This window comes from Pseudorasbora parva, chromosome 5 (genome assembly GCF_024679245.1).
Source record: "Pseudorasbora parva isolate DD20220531a chromosome 5, ASM2467924v1, whole genome shotgun sequence".
Taxonomy (NCBI): Eukaryota; Metazoa; Chordata; class Actinopteri; order Cypriniformes; family Gobionidae; genus Pseudorasbora; species Pseudorasbora parva.
Window position 1 is genome coordinate 38,848,852 of NC_090176.1, and position 24,976 is coordinate 38,873,827.

General features: G+C 37.5%; 1 protein-coding gene across 2 annotated transcripts in view; it reads right to left on the reverse strand.

The window, feature by feature from the left end:
* ralba (v-ral simian leukemia viral oncogene homolog Ba (ras related)) overlaps positions 1 to 23,373 on the reverse strand; it is a 146,542-nt gene extending 123,169 nt beyond the window's left edge. The window contains exon 1 of one of the 2 annotated variants that reach the window (XM_067444233.1): positions 23,239 to 23,373. The gene's annotated coding sequence lies outside the window, so the exon portion shown is untranslated. The remainder of the gene's footprint in view (positions 1 to 23,238) is intronic. The other variant, XM_067444232.1, reaches the window with a different exon arrangement.
* Between the last annotated feature and the right edge of the window lie 1,603 nt (positions 23,374 to 24,976).

Genomic DNA, 24,976 nt, shown 5'->3' on the forward strand with positions numbered 1-24,976 from the left:
GAGGGGCGGGATAAACGGTTGTCTTTCACGCGATAGGATAGAGCTACAAGCAACCAGAGCAAAGTGAAGCGGAGCTCGTTGATAGATAACATTCGCTGTATCCGGTTGGCAAAACTCCGAACACATCATGCCTTTTTTATGAATGTGCCTTCAGTTCCGTTCTTTTCTTAAGAAAAGCTTAACTCCAAGTCTTCCAGAGTCGCAGTCAAAGCTGATTCGAAAGACCGCCGTTCGCCAGCCTCTGTGTTTAGTAGCATGCAAGCTCAACTCTGCCATTACTATGTTAAGCCCTGCCCACCGACTCTATACACGATGTGATTGGCCTGACCAGAGTTTGGTTTTTACAGCTCAGAACTGTATTGAGAGCTGCTAGACGATACTCGCGGCAGATTAGGAATTATATGACATATGCAGGCATTTTTTGGTCATTTCATTCTCATGAAACGGGATCAAATCAACATCAGTGCAGATGTTTATTTCAGTCAAAACTTATCATGACTCAAGTCAGCAAGAAGTTTGTAATTTATCTCTGAAGATATTTCAGGTTTAAAGCTTATGTATGTCTATCAGGGCGAACGTGTGTGGTGCAGGTTACTAAGCAGAACAACAGAAATAACATGCCAGAACAAGCACGGTTCAACACACGTTTCAACACTTGTTGGACCCTTAACAATATGTGAAGGGAAGATAAGATTATGCCATGGGTTTTAACTCTGAGCCAGACCTGTTCCCCTGTTGAAGGTGATGTTTATCATTTTTACATTGGCAAAATACTTTCTCCTGTCCCAGTTTAGCACAGAGAAACTATTTTATGCAAACCATTTGTTCAGAACACAGGGCTTAATCTAGTGATTTTTCAAAGCAAGGCATTTTGGGGTCAGAACACCCTGCATTTGTAATTAGTCAACATAATTTTCTCATTCTTAACTCTTAATACTTATCCCCAAAGGGCCGGGGTGGTGAGTGTCGTGTGGCAGCTGAGGTTGTGGGCAGAGCCTGACTGGCAGGAGCTCAGAGTGGCGGTTCACCACAGTCAGCACTGAGAGCAGAGTAGCACAGCAGGACCTATAACACAGTCAAACACCAAGTGCAAATGGCCCAAGAGCTGTTAAATATTTAATGTCTGACACCCCTCTCACATGTGAAGAAAAAAGTCCTGTTGAGAGCCAAATGCTACTCTGTAAAAACAAAACATTCCGCCTCCACTTTACCCCATAGCACTTTCCAAATGATGACAAATTTTAATCAGATTTAACAATATGCCATCTTAGTTGATTTATTAGATGAATAGCATATCACCCAGATGAAGACATTGGAATTGAATAGACCTTGTGCCTTTTTCAATTTTATGCTATGACATTTCAGTATAAGAAAATAAACAATAAATTCTAAATTTGCAGTGACTTGTGCCCTTATCTATAGACCACCAAAATATAACAAGGACTTTAGCCTTGAATTTGGGACTTTTCTATCTAATACTGTGGATAAATTATTAATATTGGGAGGATTTTAATATCCATATCTCTTGCACTTCCCATGATTTTGTTAAGGAATTTGTACAGCTTATATTCATTTGACCTCCTTCAACATATTAATGGCCCTACACAGTACACACGTACACAGACATACCATTGATCTTGTTCTAACTTCTGGGCTTTCAGTATGTAACATTGATATTAGGGAACGTTTTCTAATGCCTATACAGAGTCTTTAGCAAGGTCTGTTTTGGAAGCTCCATCGCATTTCCACAATACTGAAGAAAAGACTGTTGTTTAATGAGACGTGTACAAATATTCTAGACACACTTGCACCACTAAAATCAAAAGTCGCGAAGCTTTGCTCATGTCAACGGTTTAACCATCATACACATACTTTCAGGCAGCCGTCATGGCCAGTCCATTTTGCAATTGTGTCTATTCATGTTTTTTTTTTGTTTTTTTGCAAATGGATATAATATTTCAACAGTTCTTTGGCTGATTACAGAATTTGCGATTTAAAAAAAAGTTATTAAAAAATGTACAGTCAGATTAAACTAAATGGCTAATTTATGTAATATTTACTTTTTGTTATGTACATATGCATTATAAATTTGGTTTTGTAATAGAAATAATGTTTTTTCATATTCATTGAAATTAAAGGGGGGGGAGGGTTGAAACACTCAGTTTCAGTCAATCTCATGTCAATCTTGAGTACCTATAGAGTAGTATTGCATCCTTCATATATCCGAAAAGTCTTTAGTTTTATTATATTTATAAAAGAAATATGGGCTGTACCGAGTCTTTCCGGAAAAATCCAGGCGTATCCTGTGGGCAGAGCTAAAGAATTACGAGCGCGCAAAGCGATGACGTCCTCAAGCGTGGAGAAACCCTTGGCTATCGATCTCAGCTAATACAGATATGATCCAGAATCATCCGGAGGCTGAAATAAATTGACCAGGAGAAACAGCAGCAGCAGGACGTCCGTCTCTGTGGTATGTACTGTATTTAGTGACCTGTCAACATTTGTGTGTGTTTACTCGCAGTTTATGAGGACATGATTCGGTTTATGGACTATTGTATGCGACTAAACCTTAGCAGTAGCAAGCAAAACACGTCAGACTATTGTAACGTTATATAGAACAACAATGGAGTAACGTTAGCGCATTTGAATAACGAAGCACTCGATCGTGTCGTTTACTGATGTTTACTCACGTGACGATAGCCAACAGCACAGACATTTGAAGCAGTTTTACTCACCGGCTGCTTCCAAAGCAGGACTGAACCTTTATCGCCGGGGCCGCTCCGTCAAAAACACACTTCTTTGGTATGATTTGGTGAAGTCCTGACAGCAGGGACTCTAGAGATCCACTTTGCGACGCGACTGAAGCGATGTTGTGAAGCATCCCGTCATTTTTGCGTTCAAATCGGTTCAAATGCAGCGCTGCCTTCCCGGAATGCTGTGCTGAAGCATTGAAGTCGCTCGACCCATAGGAATAAAGTGGAGCGTGGCGCGGAGTGTTTATGGGAGTGCATTTCCTCTCTCTCGCTCTAGTCACGCTCGCGCGCACCCTGTGTATATATATATATATATATATATATATATATATATATATATATATATATATATATATATATATATATATATATATATATATATATATTACATAAACCAATCAGACATACCATTATGACCACTGACAGGTGATTCGCACCTGTTTGTGGGTGGTTGGGATATATTAGGTAGCAAGTGAACAATGGCTGCGTCAGAAATCTGGAAAATGCTGCCTTTGGAGGACACATTTCAAGGTAGTAAGACATCAATTCATTAATGAATTCATTAATATTCACTTGTGTGTGCTTATATCATTATTAATTAAAAATATTAGGATGCTAAGTCCAAATATGATGCATGAGTTATTAACGTGTAAAATTTTCACATTCAAAGAAATCTAGTGTTTGATCATATCTAAATATTTATTAAAATGGAAGATTAGATACATGTATATTTATTAAAGAGCCATAAGCCATCTACTGGATAGTGTGACCAATTAGTAAGGAATACCTGAGGGCTAACTACAAGAATAAAATTAAAGGGGGGTGAAACACTCAGTTTCAGTCAATCTCATGTCAATCTTGAGTACCTATAGAGTAGTATTGCATCCTTCATATCTCCGAAAGTCTTTGGATTTATTAGATTTATAAAAGAAAGATAGGCTGTACCGAGAAAAACGAGCGGATGGAGGTGTATCGTGTGGGCGGAGCTAAAGAATCATGAGCGCGCAGAGCTGATGCATTGAGAGCGTCTGAAAGCTGTGACGTCCTCAAGCATGGAAAACAAAACGTTACCCTGAATAAACAATGGCTATCAATCAGATTCAACTAATACATATATGATCCAGAATCAGATCCGTAGGCTGAAATAAATTGAACAGGAGAAGCAACAACAGCAGGACGACCGTCTCTGTGGTATGTACTGTATTTAGTGGCCGGTCAACATTTGCACTTGTTTACTCGCAGTTTATGAGGACATGATTCGGTTTATTGACTATTGTATGCGACTAAACCTTAGCAGTAGCAAGCAAAACAGTTTTCCACGTCAGACTAGTGTAACGTTATACATGGAAAAACAATGGAGTCCGTTAGCGCATTTGAATGAAGAAGCACGCTTTGTGAGAACGTCACAAAGGTTTATGTTTGGGTGGTTTTAACAAACTGACACCTATAGTGGTCAGCTAAACAAATGTATTTAAACACACACCATACATTGCATGCTCCATTGATAAATTATCTATACACGATCATGTTGTTTACTGATGTTTACTTACGCGACGATAGCCAACAAAATAGATATTTGAAGCAGTGAAGGACCGTGGACCGTGAACCTTTATCACTGGGACCACTCTGTCAAAAACACACTTCTTTGGTTACATTGTTGTTCTCTTGAAGTCCTGTGACAGCAGTGACTGCGGAGATCCACTTGTGCGATACGACTGAAGCGTGATATGACGTTTCTCATCATTTCTGCGTTCAAATCGGTTCAAATGCACCGCTGCCTTCCCGGAATGCTATGCGGGGGCATAAAAGTCGCTTGACGTCACCCATAGGAATAAAGCGGAGCGCTGCGCGACAGAAGTGTTGCACGGACGAGTGGATCTGCACCTTGAGAGCAGTGTTTATGGGTGTGCATTTGCTCTCTCGCTCTAGTCACGCGCGTGCGCACCCTTCCGGGAGAAGATCACTCTCCATAATCAATGTTTACAAAAACTTGCTGCAAACATCTGTATAGTGAAACTGTTGTGTATCCGCTTAAGCCATTGAAATGCATTGACACAGCTCTAGAAGTATTGAGCGCTCCATTAACCACGTGACTGCGCACGCCGCCGGGAGATGAGAGTATGTTACAAGTCCGCTTTTCAATGCCTCTGCATTAGCGACAAAACGCTATTTATTGTTTGAATTTCGCATTAAAACTTAATAATAAAAAAGTCCTAGCCCTATAGGCCTAGCTTTGTTTAATATCAAAAGCAGCTTTGGCAATTTTCCGTGAGATTAAGTTGGGTAGCGTGAGAGCGTGACACAGAGCTAAATGTCTCACGCTAAATGCTTGAGAGTTGGCAACCCTGAATGAGCGTAATGAACATTTTACATGTATATACACAAAAGCTAAATCTCATAAACTCAGCAAGATCTGACAGGAGAGAGAGTAAAATGACAATCTCAGCAGACATATATCAGCCTGTGTGTAACTCATAAGTCTTAGCCTTTGACTCCACATCTGCTGTGCACTGGTTCTGGTTATGTTCCAGTTAGTGTAAGAAAAGCTGTATACAAAATCTTGTGGGGGAAAACAAAAGAACAATACGTTTATTGTCAATTAAGCTAGTTAAACAGCCAAGTACACTTCCCAGCATTCCAGCAGAAAACCCAGGCAGCAGAAAAAAGAACATCGCAAATTGTGGTGTCTACAAAAGTTTGAGACGTATCCGAGGCTTTGAAGTTGTTTCCTGCTCTCAGGCAGTTCCCGTTCTTAAGGGCAATTTGGCTTTCAATCCAACAGGTCCAAATTCTTACTCCCCCTTCTCTCTTTCCCCTATCCAAACTTCGTATTGTTCCTCCTCAATTTACTGTAAACTACTCCACAATCTCAAACATGAGCAAAACCACCATCCATTGAACCAATTGGATAAAATCGCAGTTATTTATAGGAATTGGCTTTCAAAAAATGTTTTTTTTTTAAGGCCACCGGCAACCTCACAGTTCAGTTACAGGAAACGTAACAACATGAAACCATTTTAAGATGTTTGACCCAATTGCAAAATGTAAAGCGTAAACCATCTGGTATATTCGACTATATTCTATAAACAGCTGAAACTTGCGTCTAACCGTGTACTCATTAAAATGTCATAGCAAAGGGGCATGTTTACAAGGTAATTTTCTGTTTGTTTACATTTAATAAAATGCTGATGGCTGATTTCAGTCTGAGAGCAGCTGCAGAGAAAATTTTGACTACTTAATCAAGAAAAACGTTATGAAGACCACTTATCAAAATAGTTATGAAAATTGTCAGACGTGAGAATGTAAATTCTGCAGTCCAGAGACAGAGTATGCCAGGATATAATGTGATTAAAGGTATGAATGCAAAGCTAGGTAGTAGGGCCTTTTAAGCCTTTAATGTTTTGCGATGAACTGTAAAGTTCATTGTTAGAGGGTGTGACGGAGAGGATGGACAGAACAGCACATGCTGTTCCTAAAGTCTTCATTACAATTACAGTCTCACTGTGCATTAAAATAGCAAGGCACACTTAGTGAGCAGATATAACCTTGTAATTAACCAACACGTGACTTGAAGCTAATGAACTTGTTCTGCAGACTAAATTGGTTTTCTTCATTTACTCACCAATATGATGTTCCAAATCTGTTTGAATTTCTTTCTTCTGCTGAAAACAAAAGAAGAATGTTGGTAACCAGGCAGTTGATGTTAGCCACTGACTTTCAGACTTTCCTGGTATTTTTGTCCTACTATGGAAGTCAGTGCTACCATCAACTGCCTGGTTACCAACATTCTTCAAAATAACTTCTTTTTAGTTCAACAGAAGAAACTCAGACAAATTTGAAACCACATATTGGTGAGTAAATGAAGAAAACTAATTTAGTCTGATATGTGCTTGAGAACCAGTTCATTATCTACGAGTCACGTGTTGGTTAATTACAAGGTAATTACTGCATCACTAGACTCAATGTAACAAATGACACTTATGTAAAATAAGTCACAATTAAGGGAAGGAATTAGGGTGATTATCATATTTAAATAGTTTAAACAGATACCGTTATATAAATGTTTTGTAAATGGTAGGATTAGAAATATGTAATAGGGCTTCTTTTTTTAAGAGTTAGAAAGTAATTAAGACAAACGATACTTTAATAATTCACGTTTGAGCCGCAGCTGAAAGTACACTACCATTCAAACGTTTGGGGTAAGTAAGAAAAAATGTTTTTATGTTTTGAAAGAACTCTAATGCTCACCAAGGCTGCATCTATTTGATAAAAATTAAAGTAAAACTAGTAAAACTGTGAAATATTTATACAATTAAATAATTTTCTATTTAAAATTGAATTTATATGTGATACCAAAGCTGAATTTTCAACAGCCATTACGCGATTATTTATCAATTTAAAGGAAGGGTTCACTCTAAAAATGAAAGTCAGCATGTACTCAGTTGATGGTCTTGGTTTTTTCCTACTATAGAAGTCAATGGGGACCATCAACTGTTACTGAAATTCTTTAAAATATAATCTTTTGTGTTTAATAGAAACTCTTAAACTCTTGAGAAACTCATATAGCTTTTGAAAAAGTTGAGGGAGGTATAAGTTGAGGTAAAAATGATGACAGTAAATGAACCACGCCTTTAATGCATCCTTGCTGAAGAAAAAACTATATATATATATATATATATATATATATATATATATATATATATATATATATATATATATATATATATATATATATATATATATATAGTATAAAAATCTTTATATAAAAAAGAAAAAAAAAAAAAAATATATATATATATATATATATATATAGTTTTTTTTATTTTTTTATATAAAGATATTAATAATCTAATAACCCAAACTTTTGAACAATATTGCAGTTACAAAATGCAAATCCATGAGGGCATCAGTGCAAACACCTACAGTGTTAGAAACATTAGCACTATTTATCGCCGATTGTTCAGTTAAAATAGCCTATGTTACACCAGAACTGTAGATTATGTTAGTGTGCAATATTTTTAACATAATAAGCTATATGACAAATAACATAGGTAATATGACAAAAATATGACAAACACAATGCAAGAACGTCTCCTGTTAAGGCTGACACATACCCCCAGGGCTGCGAGAACAAAATTACGTAATTTTGTTCTCGCAGCCCAGGTTTGGAAATTCTCGCAGCTTGTTCTCAACACATCGCCTGAACAGAACTTTTCTCTTGCGGGTGTCCAAGAACTATTGTTTGATTGGTCATACATGTAATGTGGGCGTAGTTAATGCGGAGAAACGCAGGTGATCGGCACCTGCTTTTCTCGTGAAGTATGGAATGTACAGGCCAGAACGAACTTTGTTCTTGTTCTTGCCACCTCGAGAAAACGAACAAATTTCTTTGTTATTGCAGAGTATGTTCCAAGCTTAAGAATAGCCCTCGAGACTGCATTTACATTTAAATGTATTCATCTAGCAGATGCTTTTAATTTTGAACAACAAAAGAAATGTCTCATATTAGGAGCCAAAACTATTTGCTGGAGACTATGTTGCCACATCAGACAGATTAACAAACTCAATTGCTAAAAGAACTGATGTGGACTGCAGGCCAGTGATAGGCTGATGCCCATGATTAAAAACAAACAATATTCTGACCGAAATTTAAATAATTAATTTACATATCATGCAAGTCAATTCAAATGTAATCGATTTAGAGTCCTGATATAAATACACTAAAAGCATCATGTGCCACCCTAAACGGAGGCATCAATGAAAGCTTAATGGCAGCTGCTAAGACCGATAAGAGCAGAGAGAAAAGGAGGGAAGCGGAGTGACTGCAGTGGGTGAGCCGGGGCCGGGCTGGCGTACGAGAGCCCCAGCTGCCCGGGTGTCAGGGTTAGTGGGACTTGGAAGCAGAGATAATCAGCTTTATTAGTGCTGCTAAAACCAATTTAGGAGCAGACTCAGGGGATCAGACGGGCCAGCTGTCCACACCACCCCCACTCATTTTCTCATTCCCACCCTGTTTCAGTTCATTCAGTTCATTCAGCGGGCGGGACAAAACACAACCCAAAACAACAGGTATAATTATTCAGTTGATACGCCTCTGTTCATTCCTAATCATTCCGTAATTATGCACCAATTCTTGCATAATTATTATTAAAAAAGATTACTATTATTCCAGAAGTTACATAACGAGTAAAAATGGTAATTTTGAGAGCCAAAAACAATGAACAACAAAAACTAATCTATATTCACAGATTTAACAGGGCTTGTATGATGATCATTTTAAACCACACCAATGTCCAAACAATATGTAGAGGCAACGCATGCATAACCAAAAGGGAGTGTGATGACATCATAGCATTTCCGTGACTGATGTCGGCCTTGTAATTACACTGTGGAAAGGAAAGCGTGAGAGGAGGAAGGGGGAGGGGGTAAACTCAGAATGAGGCCATAGTCGTCTTAGAAAGAGAGGCTGAATTTCCGAGTCCCGTGACGAGGTGGCCCAGACAGGCAACTTTAAAAAGTCTCAACTAAATCACTTTCCAGTTGGCATGTGAGAGAGAGAGAGAGAGAGAGAGAGAGAGAGAGAGAGAGAGAGAGAGAGAGAGAGAGAGAGAGAGAGAGAGAGAGAGAGAGAGAGAGAGAGAGAGAGAGAGAGAGAGAGAGAGAGAGAGAGAGAGAGAGAGAGAGAGAGAGAGAGAGAGAGAGAGAGAGAGAGAGAGAGAGCTAGAGAGAGATCAGTCTACCCCATCTCACTCTCAGCTAAAACACTCTGACACTCTCTCAAAATGAGAGCACTGTCTACTGTAAGTGGAAGTTAAGTAATCAGCTTATATATAAAAAGTTTGCAAGAATTACCTGCTGTCAAATACATTTAGGTAAGGAGCAGTGCAATTATTTTTGTGTATATTAGGATTAAGGGGAAATTAATGTCGCAGTTTGGTTTTACCTTCCCTTTTAATTTGATTCACTTTTAAACTACAGGCCTGAACACTCTTGCACATGGTCAGACAGCATTGGGGATAGAAGAGTGAATGATGCACAGACTGATTAGATAATGTGCACATAACCTGCCACAGCTTTCTAAATCGCCATACTGACACAATCTACTCATCACTGAAAGTTGGATATGGTGAATTTGTCTGTGTGCGATTCACCTTTAATCCTGCCGGTATACAGTGATCCACAAAACTCATTTGTACATTTAATTAGATCTAAAGTTTTTAAGGTTTCATATGCAGTGTTCCAATATCCAATATTTTATTCATAATACAACATAGATGACATTTGACATGTTTAAACTGAAAAAATTTATAATTTTAAGGGGAAAATAATGACATGTTTACATGGACAAGGCCATGTTTACCACTGTGTGGCATCCTCTCTTCTTTTTATAAGTCTGCAAACGTCCGGTTGACTGAGGGGACGAGTTGCTCAAGTTAGAATGTTGTCCCATTCTTGTCTAATACAGGCTTCTAGTTGCTCAACTGTCTTAGGTCTTCTTTGTCGCATCTTCTTCTTTATGATGCCCTAAATGTTTTCTATGGGTGAAACATCTGGACTGCAGGCTGGCCATTCAGCACCAGAATCCTTCTTCCACACAGCCATGATGTTGTAATTGATGCAGTATGGGGTCTAGCATTGTCATGTTGGAAAATGCAAGGCTTCCCTGAAAGAAACGACATCTGGATGCGAGCATGTTGTTCTACAACTTGGATATACCTTTCAGCACTGATGTACTTTTCCAGATCTGTAAGCTGCCCATGCCAGACGCACTCATGCAACCCCCATAACATCAGAGATGCAGGCTTCAGAACTGAGTGCTAACAACCTAGGCTGTCCTTGTCCTCTTTAGTCCGGATGACATGGCGTCCCAGTTTTCTGATTGAAAATTGAATTTGAACTTTGATTGGTTGGTTGGTTGATTGATTGGTTGATTTAAAAAGAACTTCAAATTTTGATTCATCTGACCACAGAACAGTTTTCCACTTTGCCACAGTTCATTTTAAATGACCCTTGGCCCAGAGAAAATGGCTGCGCTTCTGGATCATTAGTTTAGATATGGATTCTTTTTTGACCTACAGAGTTTTAGTTGGCAATGGCGTACGGTGGATTGTGTTCACAGACGATGTTTACTAGAAGTATTCCTGAGCCCATGTTATGATTTCCATTACAGTAGCATTCCTGTATGTGATGCAGTGCTGTCTAAGAGCCCTAAGATCATTGGCATCCAGTATGGTTTTGCGGCTTTGACTCTTAGACACAGAGCTCGTTCCAGATTCTCTGAATCTTTGGATGAGATTATGCACTGTAGATGATGATAACTTCAAACTCTTTGCAATTTTTTTCTGAGAAACTCCTTTCTGATATTGCTCCACTATTTTTTACCGCAGCATTAGGGAAATTGGTGATCCTCTTCCCATCTTGACTTCTGAAAGACACTGCCACTCTGAGAGTTTCCTTTTTATATCCAATCATGTTGCCAATTGACCTAATAAGTTGGTCCTCCAGCTGTTCCTTATATGTGCATTCAACTTTTCCGGCCTCTTATTGCTACCTGTCCCAACTTTTTTGGAACGTGCAACTCTCATGAAATCCAAAATGGGCCAATATTTGGCATGACATTTCAAAATGTCTGTCTCACTTTCAAAATGTGAAATATTATCTACATTCTGTAGTGAATGAAATATACGTTTATGATTTGCACTATTTCAAATAAAAACATTTCACAAATAGTAAAGGTTTAAAAGGTTAGACCATCCAAAAATCTAAATTCTGTCATGAACCCTGTCATTCCAAACACATAAGACCTTCTTTCATCTTTGGAACACAAATTAAGATTTTTTGATGAAATCAGAGAGCTCTCTGACCACTCTGCCTTGTTTCTTTTTATGCATTCTTTTATATGCACATTGTCATACTATACAGCACTTTGGCGTAACTGTTGCTTTTAAATGTGCTATACAAATACAATTTTACTTGACTTGACTAACACTTTCAAGGCCCAGAAAGGTAGGAAAGACATCAATAAAATAGTCCATGTGACTCCAGTGGTTCAGTCTGGATTTTATGAAGCATCAAGAAAACTTTTTGTGCGGAAAAAATAAACAAAAATAACACCTTTATTCAACCATTTCTTCAATGTCAGTCTCCTAACGCTGATGACATAGTAAAAACTATTCAGTGCTTCCGGGTACGTCAGAGCTACACCAGAACGCCAGCTTATTATTGGCTGAAGCTGTTGACGTGAGTTTTGTTTTTGCTTAAAAAAAGGTCATCTTTTTTTTGTATCACAAAGAGTATTCTCGATGCTTCATAACATTAAGATTGAACCACTGGAATCACATGGACTATTATAACAATGTTTTTCCTACCTTTCTGGGCCTTGAAGTGTTAATTAAACAGCTGTCTATGCAGTGGTCTGAGAGCTCTCGGATTTCATCAAAAATATCTTAATTTGTCATACGGGTTTGGAACGACATGAGCGTGAGTACTTAATGACAAAAATGACCCAGACCTACATAGGGCATCTTACATTTCACACAGTTGATTGGTGATAAACATGAAGCATGGACACAAACTCACTGTGTGATGGAGCCTATAGAATGCAGTTAGAATGGCAGTTAGAAAGATATCTGGGCCAATTTGTATAAAGTCGCTCAGCGTAAAATGTCTTAAGTGTGTACAAATTCTAAGAATTACATATTTGTACTCTTATTCTTAGACTTAGTGTTAATAAGACTCAGTGTTAATACTAGGTCTCAGCTCCTAAATTATTTAAGAGAGCTGGAGAGGTATCCTAACCTAATTAGCAGTAACAAGATGGCAGCAGAGAGGAGATGACACACCTTACAACAAAAATATAATGTATTGAGTTAATGATGACAGGGTCGTGTTGACTTGACTTGATCGTCAAGTTATTATTTTTGTAATTGACCAAGTAATAAATGGAATAACTTCTTCTACTCTATAAATCAATGCTCTAACTACAGAACTAAAAGTAATAATTACATATTTTGGGGATAGGAAAAATGCAGCAGTGCAGCGGTGATGACTTAAGCACACAGTATATAGCACCAATGTGGCACTGACCACACCAGACATATAGTAGTGCCCAAAAGGGTGTTTAAAACAAAAACAAAATCCCTAACCCTGGAACTTAATATTAAAATATGAGGACAATGGCCCTCATTTATCAAAGGTGCGTACACCAAATTTCCAGTGTACACCTTGCGTACACCCAAACCCACGGTGACTTTGAGATTTATCAATATGGATGTTGGCGTACGGCACGCTCAAATCCTACGCCAGCTCAGGAGGTGGTGTATGCACGTTTGAGAAAAACAATTCCTAACACCACAAAACGCACTGACAAAGATATGCTATATTATGACCCACTGTAAAAAACAACAACAACAACATTGTAATTATAAACTTCAGTGTTTATTTTTGTGCAACGTAGCACTTCCCTGATGGTCTTGATGGGCGCGTCTCAATCATCTCACTAGTTCAGTGGTCAGGTCACTGATCAGGGAGTCAACCCATTGACTTCTGTCCTAATCAGTGCCCTGACTAGTGGACTAGTGAGATGATTTGAGACGCGCCCGATCTCCATGTCGGAGAGGATTCGCTTCTTTGCCGTCTTCCATGTCTCCATGGCGTAAAATGAGGGCGTGGGGGAGGCGGAGACTTGAATATATAGGGACGTATTATTCTAATGACGATCGGTTTCAGCCGCGGCATTTATCAAGGGCAGAGGTGCGCACAGCTTGATAAATCAGACGGTGAGAGGAGTGTAAGCATAATCTTACACCAACATATACGCCCGTTTCTATGCAAGATTGATAAATGAGGGCCAAAGTCTTTATCAGAGTGTCTATTTACACCAAGTGCAAATAGCATGCCGTGTTGGTGAGCGCCATTTGCACTAGCTCCAACCAACAATGCCTGGTTGGGCTACACAAGATTAAGAAAGACTTCCTGTCTTCAATGGCGTAGTTAGTAGAGCGTAAGGTTAATGGAACTAGAGCTGAATCCGAAATCGCCCCCTATACCCTTAAATAGGGGGCTTTTCGAGGGGACGTCCATTTGTAGTGGTTTTCGAAACCATAGTGAACGTCATTGAGTGCACTCATTCTATCCCACATTGCACCGCAATAACGAGCGTACAGCCGTTTTATACACAGCGGCTGTCAGAATTCGCTCACTTGTTGAAATTCACTCCTTCAAGTGAACTGTATTAACGGACTAAAGTAGGGAATAGTGATTGAGGGCTTAGGGGCAGTATTGGATCTAGGTTTCTAATCTGCCTTTTGCCAAGCTCTCTCTTATCCCTTTTCCCATCTTATATCACATCGGAAAATGATTAACTTTCAATTTAAAAAAATAAGAAAATGTTCTAAAAGTGGAAATAAAGTGCCTAACAAAATGTTAAAATTAAAATAATGTGGCTCAATTCAGTGTGTATGTGTACTGTGCTGTGTGTACTCAGCTATATTAACTGAGAACTGGTACAGCACTTGCAGGCTGTTGCCCTTGTTTGTTTAGTTGCTTCTATTGCTCTCCCCTTTTTGTAAGTCGCTTTGGATAAAACCGTCTGCTAAATGAGTAAATGTAAATGTAATAAAATCATTTATTGTGTAGGGTATTGTCCCATTAAGGCGGCATCCATTTAAAAAAAACATATATATAATAATTTACACTCTGTTATTATTTTTTTCTGTTAATATACAAAAATACCAAGGTGAAAATGTACGTATCTGCCAAAATAAAGTATAAATAGCGTATTTACACATATTGAAAAGAACGGCTATTTTTTACATGTATAAATAAAATATATCACTATTTGCACTTAGTGCATATAGCCGCTGCCTATTTTTATACGTATATTTTTTTAAATATGAGGGCAGATATATGAGGAACAAAACACTAAGCTAGTGAAGGTATTTATCTGGCAAAATAATTTGGCACAAAAGGCAAACTAGAGCTACACGTTTTAGAAAAACAAAAAAGCTCACAGGAAAAAAGCATACAATGACTGAAACATAATCAGTTATTAATATTTCAGTGGTCCTCTCTTGTTTTTGAACGTGTTCTTAATTTTTTTGTATGACAGCCTGGAAAATTATGTCTGTACAGTTTGCCATGTTTCACTGTGTTATCACAAATAAAACAATTGTTTTCAATCACACAAAAATCTTTAACAATTTTTTTAATAATATTTGAATAAAGGTTGAAGATCCTTTTTGGCCACTACTGTATGGCAAGTAGATTGACCTCTCAACTAACATTCAAACCATACTGCAAAAGCAACTTCTCTTACATAATTGCTCCAAATGTAAATGAGGAGACATCAATCAATAGAAAAGGAACACAAAGCATCGATACTAATTGATGATCAATTTGCACAATGCAATTTTTTTAAATACATTTAAATATTAAAGTCTCAAAATGTGTCCGAATTAACTTATTTTATTATAATTACATGAAATTATGTGACTTCGCCCTTGCAGCCTCACAACTGGCTGATTTAGCGGTTGAGGGCGGCCATTTTGCGCTGACATCATTGTAGTCCTTAGTTTGCAACACTTATGTGCCATCTCAGCCAGCACTTAAGAATCAGTCTTAGACTTTACTGAAAGTTGATTTTAGATTATTTATAAAAGTCTCCTACTCTAAGACAATTCCTACTGTCACATGTCTAGTCTTTGTCTGTTGTGTTTTCCCCATGTTCTTCCTGGTTTCAGTTTAGTCACATGTTCCTTTGTTCCAGTTTTCCCGCCTCAGTTCAGTCCCATCGTTTGTTAAGTTATGTCAGCTAAGTCTTGTCATCTGTGTCACCTGTTCCCTCTCGTTAGTAGTCATCAGTGTTAGTATTTAAGTTCCTTGTGGTTACTCTGTCTTTGTCCGGTCTTGATGTTTACTTGATGTTATCACCGGTGTTATCTATGTGTTAGATGTTCCTGGAAAATCCAGTTTATCGTAAATAAAGTATCTTTTGTGTTTTGGAAGTCTTGAACTCTCCTCGTCGGCATCTACACGCCCATAACACCTACTTTTTCTTAAGATTTTTTTGACAAACCTTAAGACTATTCCTAAGAGTATTTCTGAGAAGTTTTATACATACGGGCCCTGGGGCCGTATTCACAAAACCTCTTAAGGCTAAAAGTAGCTCATAACTTGGCAATTTAGGAGAAACCCTTATAAATAATGGGAATGTCAGACCTATTTTTAAGACTCCTAAATTTTGATGTAGTGTTTTTGGGAGGATTGCTCAAGCAGATTGCGGGCAACATCCATTTTGGGATTGTTTGTGATTTGGTTTCAGTGACTTAGAAGTCCTCTTGACTACCCCTAACTTTTCACAGATTTAGGAGCTAGTTTTAGCACTAAAGATTGTAGGGATTTAGTTTTATACATGCAGCACGCACCCAGAAAGCTGCCTCTCAAACGGAGCGTGCTGAATTATCTTTCACGTCTTCTTGCAAGTGAATAGACAAATCCACACAGAATTATATCAAGAAGCATGTATCGCGAGTACCCTTCCTTGTGAAACATAGTCGGTTATATTTTAAGTGAACGTAAACATTTATGAACAGCTCTTAACGTGACAGCAGCCTAATAACCCTACTGCTGTCTTTATCCTTAAAAGTTCATCAACAACAAAAACAAAAGGACTGAATGACTTTTGTAACTTTGATAAGGGTTAATATTTCAGTTATATTGTGAAGATAATAGTGTTATTTTAAATTTGATTACTTAATATGAAAGTAAAATGAAATCCAAAAATTTAAGTGTCTGCCTCATTCTGGTAAAAGTGGTATCAATGCTTCCCTAGTAAAAATTCTAGGTGGAATCAAATGGAATATTTATTTTTTTAAATCTAGTTAACTAGAATGCTTTTAACTAGATGATGCTTTTATTGTTTAACACAATAATGACTTTAAATGACAATTTGGTGGTAATTTCTCTGACAAATTTGAAGTGATATTAATTGGCACATTATGCGATTAATTTGATTAAAAATGAATCACTTCACTGCACTATACACACCTTTTATTTTAAATTTAAATTTAATTTGAAAAGTGAAGTCACTTCTGAGAAAAGTTCTAATTTGTTTGCATTCTATTTGCACATTTATATCTAAAGCCGTTTGTTTCCAATGCAATGACCCACCTAAAAGATATTTCAGAATTCTGTTTAGAAAAAAAGAAAAAGAAAAAAAAAGATGTTTTATTACAGTTAGACTTAAAATTGTAAAACTGAGAACAATATATGCTTGTTACAGATTTCATGAGGGGAACATCCTCATTCATTAACTCTCTCAATCCAAACAGTTGAATAAACAGGATGCCAGAATGGGATATCCCGCAGAACACGCCAAGTGTGTCGCGTGGCATCCTTTCCAATGATACGTGTTTGGGTGACCTGATGTAGTACATCCTGACTTTTTCCAACCTAAGCTCTTGTCTACCTGTATAGTGTGTCACCCTGAGTGTGTGTGTGTGTGTGCGCAGAGGGAAAACACAGCTCCCTCAAGTCTGCTTGAGCCAAATCCAACTTAATCCAGTGTTTAACAGTTGTTTAAATAATGCCTCACATTAACAGGGCTGCTGAATGGGGGCCATTTACCTTGCACAAAAACAGACAGTGTGGCCTCGAGGGATGCCCAGAGCAGCATTTAATTTGAACAAGAAAGCAGTCATTCTCCATGCTTGTTATCCAATTCTATTCATATCAGCTGAGGAGAGCCGATCATACCTGGTTCTTGGCTGTTCATTGTTTGTTCAGAAATGTGCCATTGAATGATGTGAATTCCATCAAAATACATGTCTCAATATAAATCTATGAACCAATGTTAGAAATTAATGAGTGCTTGTGGCAAAAATGCGACAAAAATTAACAAAAATAATCTTTGATAAGCATCACATTTATATGTGCTTATTGCAACAAAGATTTCTTAACATGTTTTTTGTAACATTGAATATTATAACAAATCAAACAAAAAATGTTTTGAGCATATGAATGCAATGGCCAATCATAGGAAAATCAAAAGCGTTGAGGAAATTTGCTGGAAACAACTGAGTTTTGTTCATTGAACAAGCACAATGACTATCTTCTTGCATATTGTTTCATCATGAGGACAGATACGAAGTAAACAAGATTAATGATACAGTATAGACAACAGTTCAAACTAGGGGTGCTCATATTGACCGTTTAACCGTTAACCGATAGTAAGAATTTTGACCCATTAACACAGTTAAACGGTTTAAAGGTTTTTTAAGCAATGGGAAAGAAGCATACTGTGTGGGACCATTTCGACAGAAAGGGCGACGAAATTACGTGCAAAATAAATTACAATACAGCAGTAGTAGGCCTACAAGCTCCTGACTGGAGGAGGAAAGCAAATGAAAGTCGCTTCCTGAGGCTGGCCGCTTTAGCGAGGTGTCTCTGTATTCCCCGGGCACCAGTGCCATATAAAGACTTGTTTAATGCTTTTCGTAGTGTGGTTTTGTCCGACAGCTTATTAAAAATATCGGCCCAAGTCCGACTGGAGCCTTACATTGACTTACATTGTTGCAGCCATTAAAATAGTTCAGTTTTGTTTTTAATGTCAACGTAGTTATCTTTTGTTTCGTTTATTTAAGTTAATTAAGAAAAATGTTTAGAGCAATTTTTTTGTTTGTTAAATTAAAGTTTACATTTTTTTAAGTGACGACCGAGTGACCAGCGGCCAACAGTAAGTTAACCACATGTTTAATAAATTTAGCTTCTCAAATCAACTCTTGACTTGTCTATAATAAAATCTATGCATTTTATTCAGCAGCTCATTTCAAATTCAAAGGCCTAAGTACTGGTAAGATCATTTATACATTTTTATTGAAGATCATTGTGTTTTTGAGCATCTAAGACTTATTTTTAGTTTAATTTATGGCCATTTGCGTTGGCTTGCTGAGTGTTGCAGCACCATCATATCTATCTGACTACAACGCAACATGCTCTCAAACACGTTTATCAGACCACCTTCTGAATTGGTTTGTTTGAGTAATCGGAATTAAATACGTCTTGAAAGAATCTCAGAAGGCATAGGCCTACTCCTGGTCATTTTGCAATCAGATAGATACCTGGTCAGAGAAAACGAATGAAGGAACCAGTTGTAAAAAGGCCATAACTCTAGCAGCTGAAGAAATGCGTGCTGCTGCTGCTGCTGCTGCTGCTGCTGCTGCTGCTATTATGGTCTCATGTTGTTTCCACCAGCGCAGCACATTGTTTCTTTTAATGATTAAAATAAATATAAAACGAAGTAGAGGCCTAAAAAAGGTCAGAAGCCCGGCCACGTTTAGGTATGATGTGAAAATTGGGCAGAAGCCTGGCCCTATAGGGGCGTAAAAAAGTCGGGTCCCATCGGGCTCGGGCATAAATGCAGGGCTCTAGTGTGAATCTAGGTTCTGTTGTTGAGCTGTTCTGTATGTTCTGCTGTTTGCACAATAAAATAAACAAGTGAAAAGGGTATTTTTAATGGGTCACAGACACTCGTCAATTGTATTTTTATGTAATGCCAATTTAATATTATAATCTTACCAGTTAACGGTTAATAATCGATTAATGAGCATCGGTTGTCGGTCGGTAAAATTAACCGAAATGAGCATCCCTAGTTCAAACGGAGCATAAGAATAGTAATAAAAGGTTATTCAAGTGACTCTAAACGTGGCATGATTTTTGGTGACAGTTGGACTGCTCTGAGTATTTCAGAAACTGCAGATCTACTGGGATTTTCACACATAGCCATCTCTAGGGTTTGCAGAGAATGGCCCAAAAAAGAGGAAATATCCAGTCAGTGGCAGTTCTGTGGGTCAAAATGCCCTGTTAATGGCAGAGGTCAGAGGAGAATGGAAGACTGGTTTGAGCTGATAGAAAGGCAACAGTAATTTAAATAACTACTCATTACAACCAAGGTCTGCAAAAGAGCATCTCTGAACTACATGAAAACATGGATCCATCCTGCATTGTATCCATTGTTTAGGCTGCTGGAGTAATGGTGTGGGAGATATTTTCTTGGCACACTTTGGGTGCCTTATTACCAATTAAATATCTTTTATCTCTTGAAGGGTTAGTTCACCCAAAAATGAAAATTCTGTCAATAATTACTTACCCTAATGTCATTCGACACTCGTAAGACCTGACATCTTCAGAACACAAATGAAGATATTTTTGTTGAAATCCAATTGCTCAGACAGGCCTTCATTTACACCAATGTAATTTCCTCTCTCAAGACCCATAAAAGGCACTAAAGACGTCGTTACATACTAAGGATGGCTCGATACCACAAATTTGGCTTCGGTATGGTACCACAATCTAATACCGAAGTACCGATATTAAATTGATTACACAGTGTCTGATATAAGCGCGGGTATATTGCACGCGAATGAGTACAATTATGCAAGTTTTGAGTTTATAAAGTGGGAAATTACCATAAATGTTTATTAGTAAATTAATTAGCAACGTTTATCACATCAAATCAGTCATTTGAAAATTTCTTGTGAGAAATAATTTCAGCAAAAATCTCTCAAAATTGGCAAATTGCTTCTGGTTTCAAAAGGCACCTACACTATAGCAATCTGCATAATCCGATTCAATATTTCACGTTCGTCTCGGGATGGATGACGGAAATCATTTGAATATGCAAGCGATTTTATAGCATTTCGTAATAACAGTTACAGGAGATATGAGCTCATAACAACGACACACACACAAGCCTGTAACATTAACTTAGAGCTCGCACATTACAAATTAAGTTTCCTTAAACAGTCAAGTACACAGAATTATGTAAAAATGTCCGTCTTTAGTGAGTATTCACATAAAAACAGTCGGTTGTGTCTAACGTGAATGTAAATAGTGTGATTAATGTGTAAATTAATGTTGCCCATCCATCTTGAAAGTACATTAGCCAAAGAGGGACATACCCGTAAATTCAAGCTTCGCTTTTCGCATTTTAACACTCAATGGCAGTCATGAACGAGGTCGAACTGGAAGCCATGTTAATCTTGGACTAAATCGGCCACCGTAGGAGTTAAAACGAAATCGGAATTGAGAGGAACAGAAACTAATATTCACTGGATGGTCATATACCTTTACACCGCTAGATGAGGGAAAATATCACACAGTGTAGCTTTTAAGTCAGAATTGTAACAGATGCTTCTTAGCTAGGTTTGATGGTTCTTCATCAGTTTTATTAGCAAAGTAATTACAAATTTCACTTCTACTCCTCTCTTTATTAATTCGTTTTTGGCATCTTGAGTAAGATTCAACTGCTATATCCATTTTGTTCGTCTATGTTGTCACATTTGCCGGTTGTTTCGGGTCAGTTTGGGTAGCGCGCTGCCATCTAGCGGAGAAAAGCAGCATATACCGAAATGTCTCGGGAGTGCCCCCGACCTGCGAGGGGTGATGGGGGTATGCGGCAAGCAGCGGGGCGAGGGACCGCGAGAGCGGGCCGGTGACGAGTGTTAATGAGTGCCAGCTGCAAGACACACCGGTCTCGTCTCGCGGCCATGTGACGGGAGCATAAAAGGAGGAGCAAAGGCAGCGGAAGACGAGAGAGGACCAGGCCTGGAATTTATGTTATGTTTTGTTTACGTTTTATTATGTGTGTGGGCAGTCGTCCGTGAGGGGCTGCCCACGTTTTACTTTGTTACAGTAAACGAATGAGTTATAAAATAATTCACCCCCCTCACAGTTGTCATGATGGTCAAAATTGGTCGTATAGGCCAAAATCACAATTCTTACCAGGCTGTAAACATGTTTTTTCTGCTGTAAAGCTGGGAATTTTAACATGGGGCTCAATGAGATTCTGCTCCCTTCTCTAGTGGCTAGTCAAGGAATTGCAGTTTACATTACTTCCGTACTGGCTTCAAGAGAGATCGCAGCAGGTTGCCACTTGGTTTATACTAAGTCACGTTCAGCCGTTCCTCATAGAGTTGCTGCTCCAGCATATAGGCTAGTCACTGTAAGTAAACAAGACCGACTCATTTAAAACTCCTTAAATTATATTAACATCTGCTACATAACATATAATAAACATCTAATTAATTAAAGCTCAGTGAAAATTAATTATTAGGCATATCTTCGCATTGCCGTTCTCCGTTCTATCTCTGTTAAACGCAGAAATGAAAACAGCGCTGTCATCAGCATTTCATAGACTGACACAAACATTAATTTTGATAGCGTACTAGATGAGATTGACTCTGTAAGAAAAATAAACAAACCCGCGAATACACCATAGCTATTACAATGTTTGCATATTCCAGAGAATATTCACTCTTTAGTCTATTAAACACATAAAGCTTTTGAAACTGTAGTTTAAAATTAATGCTTATATTTATGTATAGTTATGGGGAGTTGATAAACTCAACTCTCATTTATTTATGTTCTCCATTTGAAAACATTAGACTTTATAAAAGTATTTTGCCTGTTGTTAATATGGCTGTATTTATAAATAAAAAAAGTGATACAGCATTAATGTTAAAAAGACTTTCCATTGTATTTTTTTTAAAAAATCAAATTTTTTCAGAATATTTATTGATGTAAATGTCTTTTGTTCCGTATGTAAGGAAGAAAAAATTGCAACGAATTACAGTGTTTAAAAAGCTCGGTTCAGTGCTATTGCTGTAATTGTGAAAAACAGAAATAACAATAACTAAATATCGGTTATATGTATCAGTTATTGACACAAACATGCAAATAAGCGGTAATAAAAAAATCAATATCGGTCGATCACTACAATTAAATCTGCAGCAACTGTGTGATATTATCATGCCAATATGGACCAAAACCTGTAACGAATGTTTCTAGCACCTTGTTAAATCTATGCCATGAAGAATTAAAGCAGTTCTGAAGACAAAAGGGGTCCAACTCATTACAAGCAATATATACAAGCATAATAAATATAAATAATAGTATTGTCCATTAATGGACAAAGTTTCTGACCCTGCAATGTGCAAATGGCGCTATGTAACTGCGTGTTGGCAGACAGTGTGAAAGGAAAGCGAGAAAGGAAAGCGAGCTGAATGCATCCTTCTGTTCCAATGGCTGCTTTCAGAGGTAATGTGGCAGCAGGTCTGACAGCAGTGGGTTAGAGGTGTGGCACATTAACTCGTAAGAGGGCAAACACGGCTAAAAAAGGCTGCCTTTCTAACAGGGCTTTAGGGGATAGAGTGATTTACTATGCCTCTACTGCATTATAAACGCCTCTCGGCTTTAATGAGCTCTTGACAAGCAGCATGTTTGCACAGCGTTTTCTTTTATTTTGGGAGCATGACTTTCTGATTGCCGAACATTAGGCGAGTATTCATTCTCGTGCCTGAACGCAACCCTTTCAACACTGCACGTTACGAGGAGCCCATTTACAGCTCAGCTACAAATGTATAAAACAATACTTTGGTCCTGATGAATGTATAATAAAGAGTAGAATTAGACAAGAATGTTCTCTCACCGTATCATTTCAAGGTGAATCAAAAAGTGCAGTTTCATATCCAATACTTCATCCAAAGTTCAACATCCTCCTGAATCATGTTTCATGCAAATAATGTTTCATTCCCTGATCAAAGCTATGTACACATGTATCTTATCAAAGAATCACTATCTCTGTGACTGTACCACAATTTGATTCAAATAACATACCGGTCTGGGTTGGATATGCACCAAGAGCCGAGGACTTTTGGAGTCTGGGCCAAGAACAAATAGGGCAGATGGCATTTGGTACACTAACGTGGAGGTCATCCAGGTCTGCTCATAAGGTCAAATCCTTCGGTCTGGACTTTGGTGACAATGCAGACCCCGGAGATATTGCACTGAAAAAAAAAATTGGTGTAGGATTTACTCTGAAACAACTAAGTTAATTGCTAGTAAATTACACACATAATTACAAAGAAACAGCAAGTAACACATTGAATTAAACATAAAAGACTGAAATAGTATTTTCTTGTGAAACACACTTCATTAATATTTAATAAACTCACTTTTCTGAGTGGAGGATCATATTATTGTGCTTTTACATCTAAATACAAGATTATTCCAGATTCTCCATCTCCACCCAGCACTCCATTCTTCCAGGTTCAGCACTTCCTTATGGAAAACACTGAATCTCTATAAAATATTTTATGTTAAGTAAATATTTTAAAACTGCTAAAACTTAGTGAAACAGCAGCCACAATATTTGTGGAACACACACCGCCTCAGCTGCCAGAGTTCACCACCCCATAATCACGTTTCTCGACTTAACACCTACACAGCCTAAAGCAGGGTGAGACTCCTGTGTAAGTGTGTCACCCACATGCCGAATCAAAACAAAACAGACTGAGCCGTAGCTTTACCTGAGGTAACCAGACACCTCCTTAAAGGAGAAAAGTTAGCTTTAAAGTATTTGCCAACGGGAAGAGCATTTAAGTCTGACAAACAGTAAATAAGGGCATCACGATGTAAAAGAGACTACATGTCAGAGTCACAAACTGCAATTGATGCTTTATGTGCTAAATAGGACAGCACAGATATAGTGTGTTATATTGATATTGTAATTATATATAATAAAGACATGTTTAAAAATGTAGTTTACACATGACAAGTTGTTTTTGATAATATATGTATCATTTTTCAGGAAAACTGCATATACTGAATTCAAATCTTGGGGTAATATCCAGAAGAAAAATAGAAGAAAAAAAATTATAATAATAATATTTTTTTATTTTATATATATATATATATATATATATATATATATATATATATATATATATATATATATATATATATATATATATATATATATATATACACACACACATACATTACAACATTATAAATATCTATAAAGTCACTTGATAAATAGAATGCATCCCTTCCTGCTAAATAAATGTATTTAAGTTCTTTCCCAAAAAAATAAAATTCTTACAGACCCAAAACATTTAAATGATAGTACAATGTTACAAAAGCATACATTTGAATGAAAAACCAAAATATTTCCTTATAAGGTCTAAATTTCATTAAATAAATTAAAAGCTATATAATTATTTGAAGAACATATTAGACCATAAGGCAACTGTCGACTGTGAAATCTGATTAATCTGATTTTGTGAAGGTACACACTGCTGGTGTATTCTGACATTCAGGCTAATTATCTGTTAAAATGTTAAATGCAATTTTTTTAAATTGTTAGTCTTTTGCTGCAGGCATTC